Raw genomic sequence first — 17901 nt, 5'->3', positions numbered from 1 at the left:
AGATGCTTTGAGCCACACAATGGTTTTGGGCCGCACATACAGCTCCTGGGATCATCAGTAAGCTGTGTACACAGATGCAGGACATGAGATCCCTGTATCTCCCCAGTCCAATCTGCTTAGCTCATCAACCCAACAAAAAGCTTTCCTGCCATCAGCACACGACAGAAAGGAAGGCTCTGCCCTGCTTTGCAGGGTGCACTGTGAGCAAAATTTAAAGCAAAGTTCTGACTGCAAGATCTGTGCTGTCGAGAGCTGCCTGTGACAGAGAGAGCACAGCTACAACTCTTGCAAACGTCAGATAGGCAGAGGTAAAATTCTACTGTGACCCACTGAGACACACTCACTCTGGGAGTCAAGGGGAAGGTGTCAGGTCATCTTCCTAGGGGCAAAGAAAAGGATTCCCCCATAGCAAAGCGAATCCCGCAGCTGCCTGGCCCCGGTGCTGGTCAGGGTTTGCCTCAGCAAGGCAACGAGGGGCAGGAAAGAATGGCAGAGCCCCGGAGGTGCTGACTCAGCACCCAGGCATCCACCGCTCCCTGACTCACCCAAACAAACGGAAAAAGGCTCAGAGCCGCTTTCCACCGCCCCACACTGCCCCTTGGCAGCGTTTTGTTTCAGGATTTGCACTGAACCAGCTTCCACCCAGGACTGGGTCTAACTGCACGCATAAAGAAATTTTAATCAGCATACTTGCAGCTGTCAGTGGTGGCTGATCTTTCCCGCCCTCCTTTTGATCAAACTGCCTTTTCCCCCCTTCCTCTCACTCCACCGAGTCATTTGGGGGAGTCTGAATTCAAATAAGGAACTCTCCCTAACTGCATGTTGAAAACTGATAATCAACGTCATCTTTAATTTTTCTTATGTGGTTATTCCCTTTAATGGACTGTGCTGCAGTAACTGGGAATAAATCTGCTTTGGGTTAAGCTAGAGATTGTTATTTATTTTTCTTTCAGATCAGAGATTAATATTGCTGTATGACCATTGGCACTAACCTCTTTTTCCATAGCAACACCAAAGAGAACATAAACTATGACTCATAATTTCTCTCTGGAGGACTTTTTTGTAATTATGATCATTCCACAGTTCCTAAAATATGTTAGCTGATATATAGCTCTGGTATAACAGCTTTGATTTTCCTTCATTTGAACACCCAGGCAGAAAGAAGAGACTTCCATTATTTTCTCTCTCTCAGGCTGAGCTAAACACTACACCAAGTATCATATATTCATTATTCATTATAACTGTGTGCCTCCGAAAAACTCCACAGCAATGTTTTCTTCATAAAGGTGAAACAGGTTTACTCACTTTCAATAACCTTAAATAATACTGACCTTCCAGAAGAAGACTCGTGTCCTTCCCCCCCCATGGTTAGTAAATTGGGGTTGGAGAGCTGGAATTGATCCAAATTGGGAACTGTGTTATACTGGCTGGCAGAAATTTCCTCTCCCTCAGATCACAGCTGCAATGCACCCTCCAAATTCCATAATCATGGTGATACTCTTCACTCCCTTCAGTGAAAATCTGGCCTTGGAACAACGTGTCCGTACAGCTCCCTGGAATATCTCAGCAGATAATCACACTAGATCATCACAAGAGATTACATGACTTTTTGCGTGTGTGTGTGTGTGTGTGTGGCTGTCCTACATTTCCCTTACAACACAGTCTGTCGTGCCCTGGTGCAAAGTGCTCAGAAAAACTGTAGTGCCCGTTGCTGAAGAATAATTAGAAAAACACAATTAGCAAATTCAAGGACACACACATTCAGGCAACAGCCATAATCCAAAATAGAGAGACAGAATAAGCTTGCATCTCTCTCTGCTCTGCAGGATGATCCCCAGCAGCTGAACCAAGCCCAGATTGCACCAACAGAGGGACACGTGGCTTGCTCTTGGCCTTTCCAGTGTGAAGCTGCACATGCAGGCTCAGGCTTGTGCAGGCACACCATGAAAGAGCAGAACACCAACCAACACAGCATCAATCACACTGCAGGCTTCCCTGCTCCTCCCTCAAGGTTTGTGGAAAAACACCCTGAACCTTCAAACTCCTGAAGGTAGGGAGCAGAAAGTCACTGTAACCCCTGTGCCATTTTCTGCAGTGAGGAGACTCTGGCTTTGCCTTCTTTGCTCTCTCCCATCAGACTTGAGCTGTGTGGAAGTGCAGGTGATGTGAACTGTGGTGGATACTGGAGATGTGCAAGACAGTGTTAGGAACAAACAGCACACGAGGGATGACTGCACTGCACACCACACACACATCCTCATTTAGATCAAGTACCAGGCACAGCCCAACTGCAGAAACACAGCACTGCTCAAGGAAATTTATCTTATTCCTCAGCTACTTAGCTCCTGATGTCCTACACTATCCATTTAAAGGGAGTTTCAGCATCCTTTCAGAGTGCTGCCAGCTATGGTTATATATGCCCTTATATTCCTTGTTCCTTCTGACATGCCTGTAGGCAAACGAGCCCCATGAGGGTGACAACATGAGCTGCATTAACTCCCTGCCTGCTCCCTGATCCACTGCAGCACTGCCAGAGACACGGAAAAAGGGACACTGAGAACATCTGACTGGTGGTAAACAAATTATGAACACAGGGAAGTTGCCTGCATTTGCAGGGTCAGTTGTCACTTCCACATGGCCACAGTGAAAGCTATGAGATCTGTGTGACTTTCTCTAAATAACCTTCATTTCCCTGCAAGGTTCACCATTTTCCTGTTGGCAGTAGCTGGAGATTGGCAGTCAGAGAGCAGGTTATGACTGAAAGCTGAAGGGTGACATGTCCTGGGTAAAACTGAAAAGAAGGAGGTTTCTTTTGCCACATTGAGGCTCTTTAGAACAACACCTGTGTGTCCTGTGCGTGCCACTGCACAGCTCTTCAAAGGAAAAGCAAGCTGCAGGACACAGACATACACATTCTTGGGCAAGGCTCAAGGCACAGAGATCTCAACTGAATCAAAATCATGTCATACTGTACCTATTAAACACTACCTATATAATAGATAAGAAATATATGTGACACACAGCTTCAAATAAGGTGAGAACCTGGAGATGTTTTAATGGATTTTGAAGTGGCTGTAAATTCTTTTGCTAAAAAGGGAAGTAGACTGGTAGGATCCTACAAATCTAGTCCTAAAAAACAATGCATGAGGGATATTTTTATTTTAATTAGCTCTCAGTAGTTTTTAATGATACAATAGTTGACATGCAGCCAGGAGTGGAGGGAGGCATTAAACAAGAAGTGTGTAGGAGGAGAAAAAAAGTAGGAAAATGTGGATAAGGAGTGGAACAGTGGGGAGTGCATGAGAGAAGGGAATGTGTGAGGAAGGAGTCACTAGGAAGGGTGGGGAACTGGAGGAAGGAGCTGAAAGGCTACTGAGAAACACCGGCAGAGTGCCCAGAACAAAGGCTGGGACAGAACCAAGAGGCACCAACAAAAACGGGAAAAAGGAAAAACAAGGGTCAACAGGGTCTACAGCTCAATAAGATGGAAATGGAAGTAGGGAATCAGAAATTACTGCGGGACAGCTGCCATGTAACAGACAGCAACAGTGAGCAAAGAGCTCAATATTTATCACCTCTCTACCTGCCAAAATGCATTGCTGAAGCAATGCCCAGGATTAGGTCTAGAAGTGATTTTTACTGTGCAATGTAGTCAATCATTTTTATTTTGCTTTGAGTTTTTGTTTGACAAAAGTTGGTCTGGAATAGGCAAAAGCAACACCTCACACCAAAATAGCTCAATCTGAGCCTGCAGAAACCCACTATGGTGACAGCACCTTGCCAGGTCTGCAGTGCAAGCTCCCAGATCACATTTGCCATGTCTGCTTGCTTCCAGGGCTTGGGGGAGAGAGGTCAGGGGAAGAGGAGAGGTGCTTGAACAGCAGGATGAGGTCTCCTCCTGTCCAGACACTTAGGTCCTTCCCCACTGGCCTCCTGCAGACAAGGGGCAGGCAGGGTTTGCTGGAAGCACCGAGGAGTGCATCTCCAACAGCTGGATTTCACTGGCACATCACTGCGCCCCAGAGCTTCACTGCAGCACAGCCAGCAGGATTTCTCTCCTATTGCAAGCAGGATTTGGGGAAAGCACACCCAGCTCTCCTCCTCCCCCGGGCCTCACCCCCTTGCTTTGCCAAGAAGTTGGGCTATATTAAGATATGAGGCAGCCATGCTGGCTGGGCCACTTCTCTCTCCTTCGTGCCTGGCCTCCCGTGGGAGTTGCTCCATTCTCACGGATCTGTTGAGAAACAGCTTGTTCCTTCTGGCTTTCCTCAGTTTCTTTATTTAGTGGTGCCACTTGGCACAGGGGAAGCCAGGTTCTGCTCTAACTCCAGAACAGACCTGCCCAAGAACCCTTCCCACCATTCACTCCTCAAAAAATAAAGCAGCAGCTCTCCTGCTCCACTCCTAACATCTCATAACGTGTTGCCTGTCATTTTATTGTACTTTTTCAGAAACTCTCCATTTGTTATATAACTCTCTCATAAAATGGAAGGCTGTACTATGAATTCTTGTTAATTCTTGTTAATGTACTTTTTCAGAAACTCTCCATTTGCTCAATAACTCTCTCATAAAATGGAAGGCTGTACTATGAATTCTTGTTAATGACTTACAGGATGCAAGGTTAATAGATACAGGGGTTCTCATAATTACCATACTTGGATCTTTTCCTGCACAGAAGAAGAAGACATGGGGAGAAAATGATGAAAAGCTTTGGAAGAAACAGAAGGAAAAACCTGGATTGAGGTTCGAATCCTTAAGTGGAAAATGTCTCCTCACTTATTTGCTTGCTGCTGTCAAATTTCAGTGCCTGAAAAGAAAATCTTCTATAGAAGAGAGGAAGGAGGAGGTGCATTTAGAGGTAGAAATGTATCTCATTCATGCGTACATCTGTGTAATATACATCACATACGTATGCTCACCTTCATATCCATCCTTGCTATTTAATATAAGGATTAATGTGCTGAACCCTAAAAAAAATACTTGGCATCCAAGGCTCCTTGATTTTGAGGACATCTGCGCACTTATACTTCACTCTATAAACTAATAAAGACAAAGTTCATCAAAAGTTTTACTCCTGGTATTTTTTAAAGTGCCTATGCCACCAGAGTATTCAGCATCCAGCCTGAAAACAAAACAATTTCAGACAGTTTTCTTTTGCAAGATGTGACAGTAGTCAAAACCTATGCCAGCAGTGGGAGACTACCAAAATCAGTGTTTACAGAAAATCAGGGACAAGAGAACTTGAACTGGTGCTTCTTGATCACACATAACCTACTCAAGCAGCAGCTCTAATGGAAGTAATTTCATATTACCGAGAGTGTTTCACTTTATAACAGTTTCACAAAATCACTCAGCGAGTCTTGCACACCCAGTTTTGTGCAATCTTGCTGAGGCAGAGGCAGTGCTCACACTGAGCCAGGCCCCAGCTCACTGTGCCCATGCTTCCAGCCAACTGGAAGACATGGTAAATGTCAGATGCTGCCCCAAGCGAGAATGCCACGTCTCTCATTAGGATAACTGCATCCATATGGTGCCTGGTCAGCTCAAAATGCAGACAGGGTGAGATCATCCCTGCCTCCACAGCCCTGCCAGGCAGTGCAGACAGGGATTCTGCCTGCAGGAACAATGCAGTTGCAGAGGAAGTTAATCCACTGTTGCTCCTAACAATGGAATAACATTGCTCCTCCAATGCACTAACATTGCATTGTTAGTGCCTGATCTACCCCAAGTACTGAACCAAAATCAATCCTCAGGCTATAATTTAGAACAGGACACACTTTTGTTATAGCCAAAAGTGTGGCAAAACTCCCTTTCTGATGCCATCCTGGTGGAGCAACCTGGAAGATTATTTTGGTTCTATAGCTCCTGATCATCACACTACACTACAGAGCTTGGTGTCTGCTCTCATTTTCTCTGCACAAGGCTCAATGTGAGAGCAGAGGAGGGATCAGCTAAAGTCTGCAGGGGTTTTCTTCTAGTCTAAATCCCCCAGGGAAAGGCACATGAAATATTGCCAGTGGACTCAGCAGCAAGGCATGTGCCTGCCCCTCCGTGGCACACAGCCCCATCCTCTGGGGCCCTGGGCAAAGCTCACAGGCACATTCATCACCAGCAGCATTCTCCTGCCGTGGCTGTGCCATCCACATCAACACAGGGCCCTGAGGTGGGAGAAGGGGAAAGATGCTTTCCTGATATTCCTGAGATGCACAAAATAATTACCTTTTGTAGATAATAGACTTTAGCTTACTCCTGTATCCCCTCTGGGATGGAGACTATTTATTCTTGAAGGTTGTATATTTATCAGTGTGCTCTGCCATCTTTCTTCAACCAAATATTATTTTCACTCAACAGTGCAGCTGGCCAAAACTAGCAAAAAAAGCATTAGCTGAAAAAGTTATGTGCCAGGAAACAAGGTTTCCTCTTCTCCACCTAATGCACTCCAACAAGTTCCAGCTACATTGCTTCCTCCCAGCATTTAGCTTGACAAAGCATGTGGTGAGCCTGGCAAGAACCTGAAAACCTCAAATGTTCATGATTATCAGCATTAACAGCTGCCATTGTTCTTATCTCAATAGTTAAAGCTTGCCCTTAGCATGAGATGCTGTTTTTCCTCATTACTACAGATTTCCTTTTGCACAAAAATCCTCTTTTCATAGCTTCATGATATTTTCAGATTTTCCTGTTCAGCTTTGAATACTACAAAAATACTGATTGGTGAGGGAAAACCTGCTAGATATTATTGTAATGCAGTGATCATTTGTTGTTCCTTTCCCCAGCTGCATTTCTGTGCCTCTGCCTTCTAAGTCCCTTACCTTTTCTCCCCCCTGCATTTCACTAGCATTACCACCATGATTTGCAGTAACAGACTGGTTTTCACTGGTGTTTTCACAAAGCTGTGTTAAACTTTGCAGCCATCTGACTGAACTGGTTTTGTGTTTTGTTTTTTGGGGTTTTTTTTGAGGGAGTGGTGATGGGGAAGGTGGGGTCCTGACAAGCCTCAGCAATGGCATCCAGGAATAATTTGTTTTACCACTCATTTATTTACTTTATCCTGACCAGCCACAGTAAGAGCCCTCATGCTACTGCTGCTTGTCTTCAAATCTGAATTTGTGGAGGGAGAATAATCCTACTTTTGAATGCAGTTTTGGAATGAAGGCACAGAAGGCAAGGAAACTCTTAAGTTCTGCCTGTGCTGTGCAGCACAGGAGATGAACATGAACAGGCTGGCACTGCAGAACCCCTGTTTGCAGGAATGCAGAAGTCTTCTACAAGTTGCTTCAAAATACCACCTCTCTACTACCTGCAGGACCAAGAGCTTGACCTGAAAGGTGTTGATGGATTCAAAGCAACTCCAGAATGCTTTGCATTTGATGAAAACCTCATTGCTATAACCTCCTTAACCACATAAACTAGTTTTAAAGAGAGCCTGCTCTGAGCAGTGTAAATTCACATCTGCAAGACATTTCTTTGGATTCAAGGTAAAATACCCAGATTCAGTTCTGAGGAGTATGATACACAATATCTTAATTCTCACTCAAACAGTTCCTGTTTATCTTCATAGAGGACTAAGGCAAATATTAGCTCTGGGATTTGATAAGGGACACATTAAACAAACACTGCTGCCTGTGTCATAAAAAACTGGCTCTCAGCCACATAACTGAAGCTCTGCCTACAAATTAAGTATTCCTACATTCAGGATGTGCTTGCAGTGGTATTTTCTACCACTGCCTGCATTTCTTTCAGTGATGCATAAGCATCTCTAACAGAGTGGCTTGCAGGGAGATTTCAATCAGCCCCAGCCCAGGAGAAATGAGACATTCCTGGTGCCAGCTCAGCTGCACACAGCACTTGCCTCCCTCCCAGGAACCCTGGTAGGAGCTGCGGGTCTGAGTTTTGTTACTCCATTATCATGCAGTCATTAAGGAAACAACACTTTAATTGTTTTCTATCCCTGAGATAATGAATTGCTCCTCTCTCTAAAACAGAGAGGCAGGAAAAGAAGGAACATGAATACTCATTTCCTTTCCCAGTAAACAATTACAACACTTGTCAAAAAATATGACAATTGGAGAAATCAATGTAAAATTTGGTAATAGCTTGGCACTTTCAATATTGCACAAACTCTCACCTAATAATCTCAACTAATAGCCTTACTAAAGCTGATTGGTTCCTTGAAATTAATGATGTTTCCTGTGGGCTATGCTGCTTCTCAGCATGAATTAGACAAACAAAAATATACAGTGTCTTACAAAGGAGTTCTGAGGAAGATCTACAGTAATTCCCAGAGAGTTCTTTGGATTAAAAAGGTAAAAAAAGAAAAGCAAAATCAAACTCAGCCAATAAAATAGAAAAAGGAGGGTAAGAAAAAGTCACACTTACCAGAAAACAGTGGAAGTTTTCACACAGTTGGTATTTACCAACTTCTTTACCCTGCACCATGCAAATGTTCAAACACATTATTACTAGATCTTCCAACAGACAGCAAACAATTTCCCCCTTGAAGATGACTTCCACATCTTCTCAAACCTGGTTTTTTTTTTACCTCAAATTTTCCTGAAAACACAGGTACTGCCTAAAATGACAGAACTTGCCACCAAAATGTGCCACCAGAATTCAACACTGCCTTTGGAATTTAGCTTACAAACTCCTTTTCCAAGCCTCAGCCTTCCACTGCTCACATTCTGAAAGAAGATGCTGAAAGGGTCTGTACTGCCCAGGTTGGCCATAAATACCACCAGCTCCAACACTCCTTTAAGAACCAATTTTTTTTTTCCCTAAAACTTGAGAAAAGCACTGAACTTCAGCCAGTCCCTGAGGAACTGTCACCTTGCATCCCAACCCTGCTCATGATCAATTCCCCGCACAGGGGGCTCTGAACTCTGTCTGTGGCTCTCAGATGCTGCCAGAATCCAGAGTAAATAGTGGGAACAGAGGCAGGTTTCCCCCAGGAGGGTTGCATCCAGCCTTGCCGTGATAAGTGAGCATCCAGACAATCAGAGGTGCTGCTCTCAGAGCAGCTCCTGTGCTCCCCAGTCTCATGAGAGGAAAAGGAGAAGATTTCCCTCTCAGCAGCCACTTCCAGGCACACACACTTCCCCGAGCCCTGGCTCAGCCCTGCCCTTGTTGCTCAGCCTGCCCTGCCCTCAAAGGAGCAAATACCACAGTAGGAGCCAGCAGAGCTCACTTGTGCACTGTTTGCCATAGATTTCATGTGCTCTCTTTCTCCCTAACCAGCCCCAGGTTCAGCAGTGCTGGCTGTACCTGGACACTGCTGTCTGCTCAGGCAGAAGTGCTCAAATAGGTCATTGCTGAGGAGGGGCAAGCAAAACTTTTTCAGAAAAACTGGCTCCAACTGGAGCCCAAAGCAGCCAAAAAGCAAGGATGAGTACAAACTTTTCCCCAGGCAGGCAAGATCCCATTAGAAAACTGTTTCCAAAGGTTTAGGATAGGCTGTGATAGCTGCCAGGTGATGTAAACCCCGAGCATCCTCAGCAGACCTTGTTCCACAAGCAGGTAAATAACCTTCCTGCAGCTGAAGCAGCACAACATCCAGCTCCTGGCTCCCGTGGAGCAGACTCACCCAGGAAGCAGGATGGATTTTGCTGAAGGGTACAGAAGGTCTGCTCCCACAGGAGAGCTTTGCTTCCTGCTTTGGGAAAACGAAATAGCTTGATTATGTCTGCTACAGGCTCATAAATCCACATCAGCTGCTGCCTCAGGGACAGGCATTGCTCCTCTGGGTGATTTTCTCCCTCACTTAGAGAAGATGAACAGCTGGTTAGGTATATCACAGCTCCAGCAGCACACTCACCCCATGCCTTCTGCCACTGAAGGAGCAGGTTTATGTCATTGACACCACAGGAAAGCAAGAGGAAGCTTATTTTCTTTTACACCAGCTAAACTTTCTTTTACACCAGCTTTTTCAGGTCAGAAGACAAACAGGTAGAGTGAGCATTGGTAGCTGGCTTCCCAAAAGGAGCTAGAAGCAGACCAGAAAACCCCAATTTTAAGCCTGCTAATGTAATTTTAATTTGTAAAGTTATTGTGATTTGCACAGACAACAAAATAAATTTATGTACTAAAAAACAGCATGAGCCTAGATAAGACAGATTCTACACTGTGGAGAGAGGGCTGGTACAGAATTAAGCCTCAAAATACAGGAGCTTCCCCTGCAGTGACAAGAGGCTCAAATTTATGGTGTCCTATTTGACCTTTAGCTACAAATTTTAGTGTATGATATCATTCCCTCCCTTTACAGGAACTGCACTTAGTATTGGTTAGTTTTGTTATTAGTAATAGGTAGCTAGGTATTGACCATGTCTATACTAATACCTGTAGATAAATTACATCACTTCTGTATCCTCAGTTTTGGGGGTTTTTTTTTGGTGCTTCCAGCACCAGGGCCATGTCACACAGCTCAGGATGAACTTTATCTTGCCATGGCACATCACACCCTGTAACCCAGCCCAGCCTGCACAGCCTGGGCAGGCCTGACACTGTCTCTGCCTGTGCTCACAGCTCTGGCTCCCACATTGCCCACTGGGGCTTCTGACCCAGGGCTTTGCCTCCAGGGACAGCCCTTATGATACAGACAGACAAAAAGATTAATGATCATGAGCAGATCTAGTGAAACCACATCATCACAAAGCTCCAGGAGCTGTGCAGCCCTGAATTTGTCTCTAAAAACACATAGAGCTCCACTGACACCAACAGGGATACATCAGCTCATGGCCACTGAAAATCAAGCACAAAATGAATTGGGGAAACACTGGCATTTAATGGTTTGGTGCTGCTAAGAGTTTTAAAACACACTGCTTTGCATGCACATGCAAGTCTGCAAGCACAGAAAGTTCCTTTGTGGAGGGGCAGGAGTATTATCACACAAGTTCTCAACAGTCTGCTGCTCCTTTCATAGCTGGACATGCCAAACAGAGCCAGCCAGCAGATAAGGAATGCCTACAGAATCAAAGTGCAGATGAGAGAGGCAGCAGCAGCAGCAGCTAGAAAGCCATCCACCACAGCTGGGAGACACATCAAGGGAGCTGAGAAAAGCTAAGTGCACATTCAAACTTTACATGACATTCAATAAATAAACAGGGCATCACAAGGCTGTGAAAACACTGGTTTTTCTTTCCATGGCTTGTTAGCCATGGACTCTGTGACATCAGCTGTGGCCAGCACTGCTGCTGATGATGCCAAAAGTCATCTGGAACTATCAATATGGGGATGCTCTGTGATTGGAAGACCTGCCTGGGTGTAAACCTCTCCCTGCAATACACACGTTACCTCGAACCAGCACAACCACAGGGTTTGCAGACCCAGGAACAAATTTATGTCCTGCAGTATCCAGGCAAGGAGTGCAGCAGACAGTGCATGGACAAGGCCTGCAGTATTTCCCAGTGCTTTAGAGCTCAGAGGAGGCTCCCATCAGGAATCTTGTCCTAACATTTGTCTATAGGAAGCAATACAGTATGGAAGGGGTCCCTCGCTAGAGACCCAAAAAAGGCCAGGAGATCATGAATTTCCCTAACTCAGACAAACAGGGCTCTGACCAGGCATCCTCTGCCCATATTGGTGAGCACCTGAGGCAGCAGCACCTCCCACCAGAGGAGGATCAGCATTTACGGGTACCCTCGGGGCTTCAGGCAAGCAAAAATGCTGCATCTATGGGAAAACCAAAGACAAGATCTGCTGTCTGGGGTAGTATGGGCAGAAAGCAGCCCCAGCTAGGGGAACTTAATTCCCTCTAATAATGGATTGCTTGTTGAGGCAATTGATTCATGTTTGCAAGTGTAGAAAATTAACTTGTTAGGCACCGGGTAGTTCAGTTTAATTGTCCCGAATTTCCAGGTGGGAACTCCAGCCAGCATTTAATACCAAATCCCTCTGTTTAAGCTGGGTCCATGCAGCTGGATGCCAGCCAGACTCTGGCAGGTGCTTATCACATCCATGACAATGAGAACATCACCTGACAAACAATGCTCTGTGACCCCAGCTAACACTGAAGAAACTTGCCACAGCCATTGGGATTTCTTAGCTTCTCCCCAGAAGGCAGAACACAGAGCCTTGCTATTTTATCTTGGCTTTGTTCTGTTTAGGGACAAGAGCACCCTGAATACAAATGGCAGAAATCAGGCTATGCAATTTTTTACTTTAGTGGCAAAAAGAATGTTTAAAGAAAAAAAAAAAAAAAACGGTAAAGACCATCTTCCACTGCTTCAACATTGTAGTCCTTTGATTTACAGCAATCCACCCTCTGAAATTCACCACTTCCAAAACACATCCTTCTTCTCAGGTATGAGAACACAAATTCAAAATGAAAACATCACATGAATGCAACTGAGCCCCTGATGTCAAAACAGGAACAGAACCTAAGAGTAAACACAGAAGATGTACATGTCATTTGTCCTTTCCTGAAAAAGAGTGGTATGATGCTCTGAAGTCCATAATGTTCCTTGCAGCACAGCATCTTTTTGTATGGCTTGAACGACTCTCAAGGACTGTATTTACCCACTCACAATAAGCCAAATAAAATGGTTTGAAATTAAATTGCCAAACTTAACAAAAAGAAAACCACTGTGGCAGCTTCAAACCCCCACCCTGTTTCCTGCTCCATCTCAATGCGGCCACAGCTGTATATATGCTGTGATGATGAAACTCCTACAATGCACAGACAGTACAAGAGCTAAGACAAACATCCAGGGTGCTATTGAATTTCAATTGAAAATCTTACAGCATTTAAAGTATCCAGTTATTTTTACCTGGGGTTCTGGTGATTAACAAGCTGTGAACGCCAGCTCCATCTAACTCACCCTGAAAGCACAGGAGAGGGAACCAAGGAGCAGGTCCTTAGCACCACTTACTGAAACCATACAAAAGTAAGAATTATTATTATTGCTATCTCCACTATTGCACTTCAATTCAACTGAAAATCTGCCCTCCCATAACAAAAGGTAGCTCAGGTGCCTCGGGAGATGAAACAACCAGCATTTTCTTCAGCTAGCTTATATCATACCTCACAAGGTGAAACTATGAGAAAGCAAATTTCTCTGTATGCCTCACATACACAGGTGCTTTTAATTCACAGCTCTGCCTTCTCCCTCCCCATCAAAGTGTCAGGGTATGTGAATTATCAATTAAGACAAGACTGTGGTAATAAAGACTTAACACGCCTCACTACCCAGTATCTGCATGCCTGCCTGGCTGAGCACCAGGCCAAAGCAGGAGACACTGTCCGCTTCAGGAAAAAGTGTGTAGCTGGGAATTACCTTCCAGTGGAAAATATTTAACCAGATGGGAATGTTATTTATATGAGATGCTTCCCATTAGCAGTGACTAACATTTATGCTATGAAATATCTCCTTATTACAGCACTAGAGTTATGACATGCTTTTAATTCTTAGCACTATTTTTTTTTTCCTTCCCCAGCCCATACTTTCAAGCCATCTATGCAAGAATCCCTGAACTATTATGATCTGGTGACCTGCTTAGCACAAAGCAAGGCAGCAGCCAGGAGATAAGGAAGGGAAGAGAGGCAGTGGCAGGGCTGGAGTTCGTCACTGAGTTGTGATTCATCACTCATATATGCGGGATGCTACGTAGCACAGGCACAATCCAAGGACACACGGACGCATTTTCTCCTCTCCATATAGGTGGGGCTCAGTTCACAGGATTTCCCTTTCCTCTGACATTATGGATCTTCAAGGTTGCTTATCCGACAGGGAACACGGGTTGGAAACGCTCTGGGAAACCCAGAGTTCACCCCAGCTGAGGGCAGGGCAGTGCTGTCTCCTCAGGACAGCTCAGGCTGCAAATGCCTCAGGACAGAATTCTTTGGACTCGCAAAATTTTGCATGAGTCACTGTGTGTTCATGCAAAGGCTGTATTTTCCTTCCACAAGATCTTGTGCCTAAAGTTACAGTATTTCCAGTGCATGTGTCTTTTTAAAGAATATTTATTTCATGTCCAGCAGCACAAAGTCTTGATGCAGGCATTTTGTCATTTTGCAGGTAGGCAGAGCCCAGCTCCCACACCTGGGTCAGCCTGGAGGTTACCAAGGCTTGGGAAGAAGGATGTGCCCTTGATGGTGCACACAAAGAAAGCAGAATTTAGGGGCCACAAGGACATTTGGCAGAACCCCCAAGACAAGGATGAAACCAATAAAGCCACCACAGCAACTGCGCTGAATCAGGTGGAACTGCGTAAAAGGTGGTTCTGGCAGGGACAGATCACAGCCACCAACTCATGGCCACCCACCCAAAAAATGCCCCAACCCAAAAGAAGAGCGTGGCTGAGCATATGGACTAATTAGCATGGGGAGCAAGGGATTAATGAACCAATGGAAGATATAATACTAATTAATAAGAGACCTGGGTAACTTGTAGCCAATAAACATTGAGGCCTTTGTTTGCTAAAGTATATATATAGTGAAAAGTTTTGGTAATCTTCACGGCGGCTTTGGGAATTTGCCACCCATCCCCCCTTTTTGAGTAGAATGGTAAACGCCAAAGGGGGGGCGGGGCCAATGCCAAATGGGGCGGGGCCAACACCAAATGGGGCAGGGCCAACACCAAATGGGGCAGGGCCATGCCAAATGGGGCGGGGCCAACACCAAATGGGGCGGGGCCAATGCCAAATGGGGCGGGGCCAAAAATGGCAGGGCATGTCCAGCCAGGAAGACCCTGCCTGGGGTGTGTAGGTAGCCTGGCCAGGGCACAGCAGGGTTACACCAGAGGAACCAACAGGATTAGGCTCCCCAGCACAGAGCCACAGAGTCTTCTCCTATCTAAGCTTGGGTAATTAAGGAAATTCCCCCATTTCTTTCTGCTTGGCCTGCCCGTCAAGTTTTGTCCCTGTTTTAATAGGGTCATATAGCAGGACTGGACAAAACTTGCATGAGTATCCATGATCATCACGTGCTTCCCTTCTTTTTTTAAGTAGGAGGGATGACACATATTTTGCCTTTGGGAAGACTTTCTTTGCAGACATCATCATTGAAAAAAGAGGGATACATGACCTAGACTGCAGAAGAAACTCTGTTCTCAGAAAGCAGTATCAGTGCTTCACTGTCAAATGGAAAGGATCTTTTCCATGATGATCTGTCTTGGGTGACTTGAACACTTTCATGAATCATCTGGATGATGGAAAGGAACACGCTTACTAATCCTGCAGATGACAAAAGCTTTAAGGAAGTTTGACAACAGAGCTAGAATGAACATGATTTTGATAGAGCTGAAGAACAAACAGTTTAAAAAATGTAACCCAGTGAAGAAAAATGCAGTGGTCTACATTCAGTGAAGATAAGCACCTGTGTGAAACAGAGAAAAGCATGTCAGTAGCACAGGAATTCTTCTGGAATGTTTGTAAGGAATCTTAAAATTAATATGTGTCAAAGTCATACTGATGCAAAAATACTTAGATCATAAAATGCAGTATCTGTAAGAAATCCCTATGGTGCAAAAATAACAGTAGAGCCAAGAGTCCTTAGGCCTTGGCTGAAATAATGCCCTCACAGAGCTCCAGGCCAGTCAGACAGCCAAGAGTGTCAAAGGAGCAGAAGCTATGACATGACACATTTGTCATCCTTCTTTCAACCATCCTGCACAAAGTGAAGGCTGAATGAAAACATAACTGACTGTCAGGTAGGGGACTTTCCAAAACTAGGAAGGAATCCTCTAGGTACTACCTCCCTAAAGGAAGGGGAAAAGCAATGACCTGCGGTGTCAGCAGTGAGAGTTAGAGTGAGCAGAGAAGGGGTAAGGGGATGTTCTTTAACACCACGAAGCACCAGTGAGATTGCTCGGGTAGGCTGGGGAGCCACCATCATCAGTGCTGGTTGAAGCAGGTTGGACAAACCTCTGCCAGGAATGACACACTTGGAGGTGCTGGACCAGGCTCCAGTTCTGTTCCCTGGCAAGGGTGGAAGCGAGGGCGTTGCTGAGTCAGCCCTCCCCAGGTCCCACCGAGCATCCACCCAGCTGTTTGCTACCCTCTGCCTGCAGGAATGCAAACACCAAGGCAGTTTTATGAGACTGACCAGTCCTCTGAACAGCACTGCTTAAAATACCTCCCTCCCTCCTGGGGTTATAAATTATCTCAGTATATGAAATGCAAAACTGGAGTTAAGTCTCCGGCTGGCCACAGGAAATACAAAATTGTATACTCTGACTTGAAGGGTTTATGTGAATCCAGTCAGAACCTTCTGAAGTGGATGCCTCAGATCAGGCCATTAAGTCCCCACACAGAAGCCTAAATCAGTGGCCTCATTTTCAAACACACACTGAGCACTCAGCAGCTCCTGGAATGTCTAAGAGGAGATGGTGATTGCTTGTCACATCTGAGAACTCATGCCACTTTGGCTCTGAAGTGTCAGCCTGAAAGCAGTTTTCTATGCAATTTTTCACAGTCCTAATCGTGGTGTTTTGTGAACACCTTCCCTAGATTTTTTTTTCTCTAGGTCATTATTTTCTTTGTAACATAAAAGTAAATATTTCACATTAAAGCAACTCCAAAGCTCTAACATTACAAATCTTCAATAGGTGCAGAACTTCAGGCTGAGAACTAAGAAGATTTTACCATATCAAACAGAGTTTGCAGTCCCACATCCCCTCTTGCATTCATAATTCCATTCTGGCTCACATTATAATCACATTTGGGTCCCAGTCCTGCTTTGGAAATTCCATGGCTGCAGGCAGGGACACATCTTCCAATGCACAGCACCCATCTCCAGGTAAGCCATGTGGAACCATCCCTGCCACACCCAAGGGACAGATCCCTCACCATGTGAATGCACCAGTTCCTGCACCTGCACTTCTGGCTGCAAAAGCCTCTTTTTCTGGTGCAGAACCCTTAACAGTCTCTTTAATAAACGGAGGTGCAAAAAGGAACACTGTTCTAGCATCAAATGGAGAGATTTTGTTACTGTCTGTCTGTAAGATTGCTGGATTTTTCAGAGCTTAGGGATAGAACAACTATGCTCTAAGAGGGATAAGAATTGGTTACCTACTCTTCTAGCAAAGCAGGAAAAATCAATTTTACTCCCAAACTCTGTATCTTTTTGATGCAAAATGCATCAAATGCATGCTTTAAACTGGAATTCACAATTTTTCCCAGAGTACATCCTCCCCAAACTCTATGAGTACATTTCAGGAATTTAGCCAGGAGGATGCACAGCCAGTAACAGATGCTTGAAACACTAATTAATGCTCAAAAACAGGAGAAAGGGATCCACTTAAAATGTTACTCTATTACTATGGAGCACATGTGTTGGGCCAGCTTACCCAGGGTAGCAGCATGTCCACAGCAGGGAAAGAAAGAGCTCCCACTTGCTTTAATGACTGGTTTTCCTTGGATTATCAGCTGGCTTTCCTTAGTCTACTGCATTTATGTCAGGTGGTTTATGTTGGAGGTTTGCAATTCATACAGCATCAAGTTTGCTCTCCTTTCCTCTTTATAAACCTCACCAACAATGAAGAGGTTTTTAGGGAACCACACACGTACCAGAGAATAAGAACCCTTACCTGACCTAAACTCCTGAGATTTCAGCTATTTTAAATGAAGTGCAAGATAATGACAAATCTATTTATGGTATACTAAGGACATATTTCTTAAGAAAGCTTTATTTTGTGTGGTTTTGTGCTGTCCTCTCATTTCTCCACCTATAAATCATGATATCCCAAGGATATCCATGAACCATGCTGAAACTGGAAAAACAGCCCTCAAGTACCCACTGAGCCCTCTTAGATCAGATGCAAACATCAACATCTTCCCTTATTTCAGTAATTTCCACCTCACAACTATTAGAACATGACTTTTTTTCATCTTCACATTAAAAATCCTACCTGACAATGAAAAAGTCCCCTACACTTTCAGTAAATCATCCCAACGTGCAGCAGCCATAAA

Source organism: Ammospiza nelsoni, chromosome 7 (assembly GCF_027579445.1).
Source record: "Ammospiza nelsoni isolate bAmmNel1 chromosome 7, bAmmNel1.pri, whole genome shotgun sequence".
Lineage (NCBI taxonomy): Eukaryota > Metazoa > Chordata > Aves > Passeriformes > Passerellidae > Ammospiza > Ammospiza nelsoni.
The sequence above is the reverse complement of the archived record's forward strand: the minus strand, read 5'-3'. Positions refer to the sequence as shown.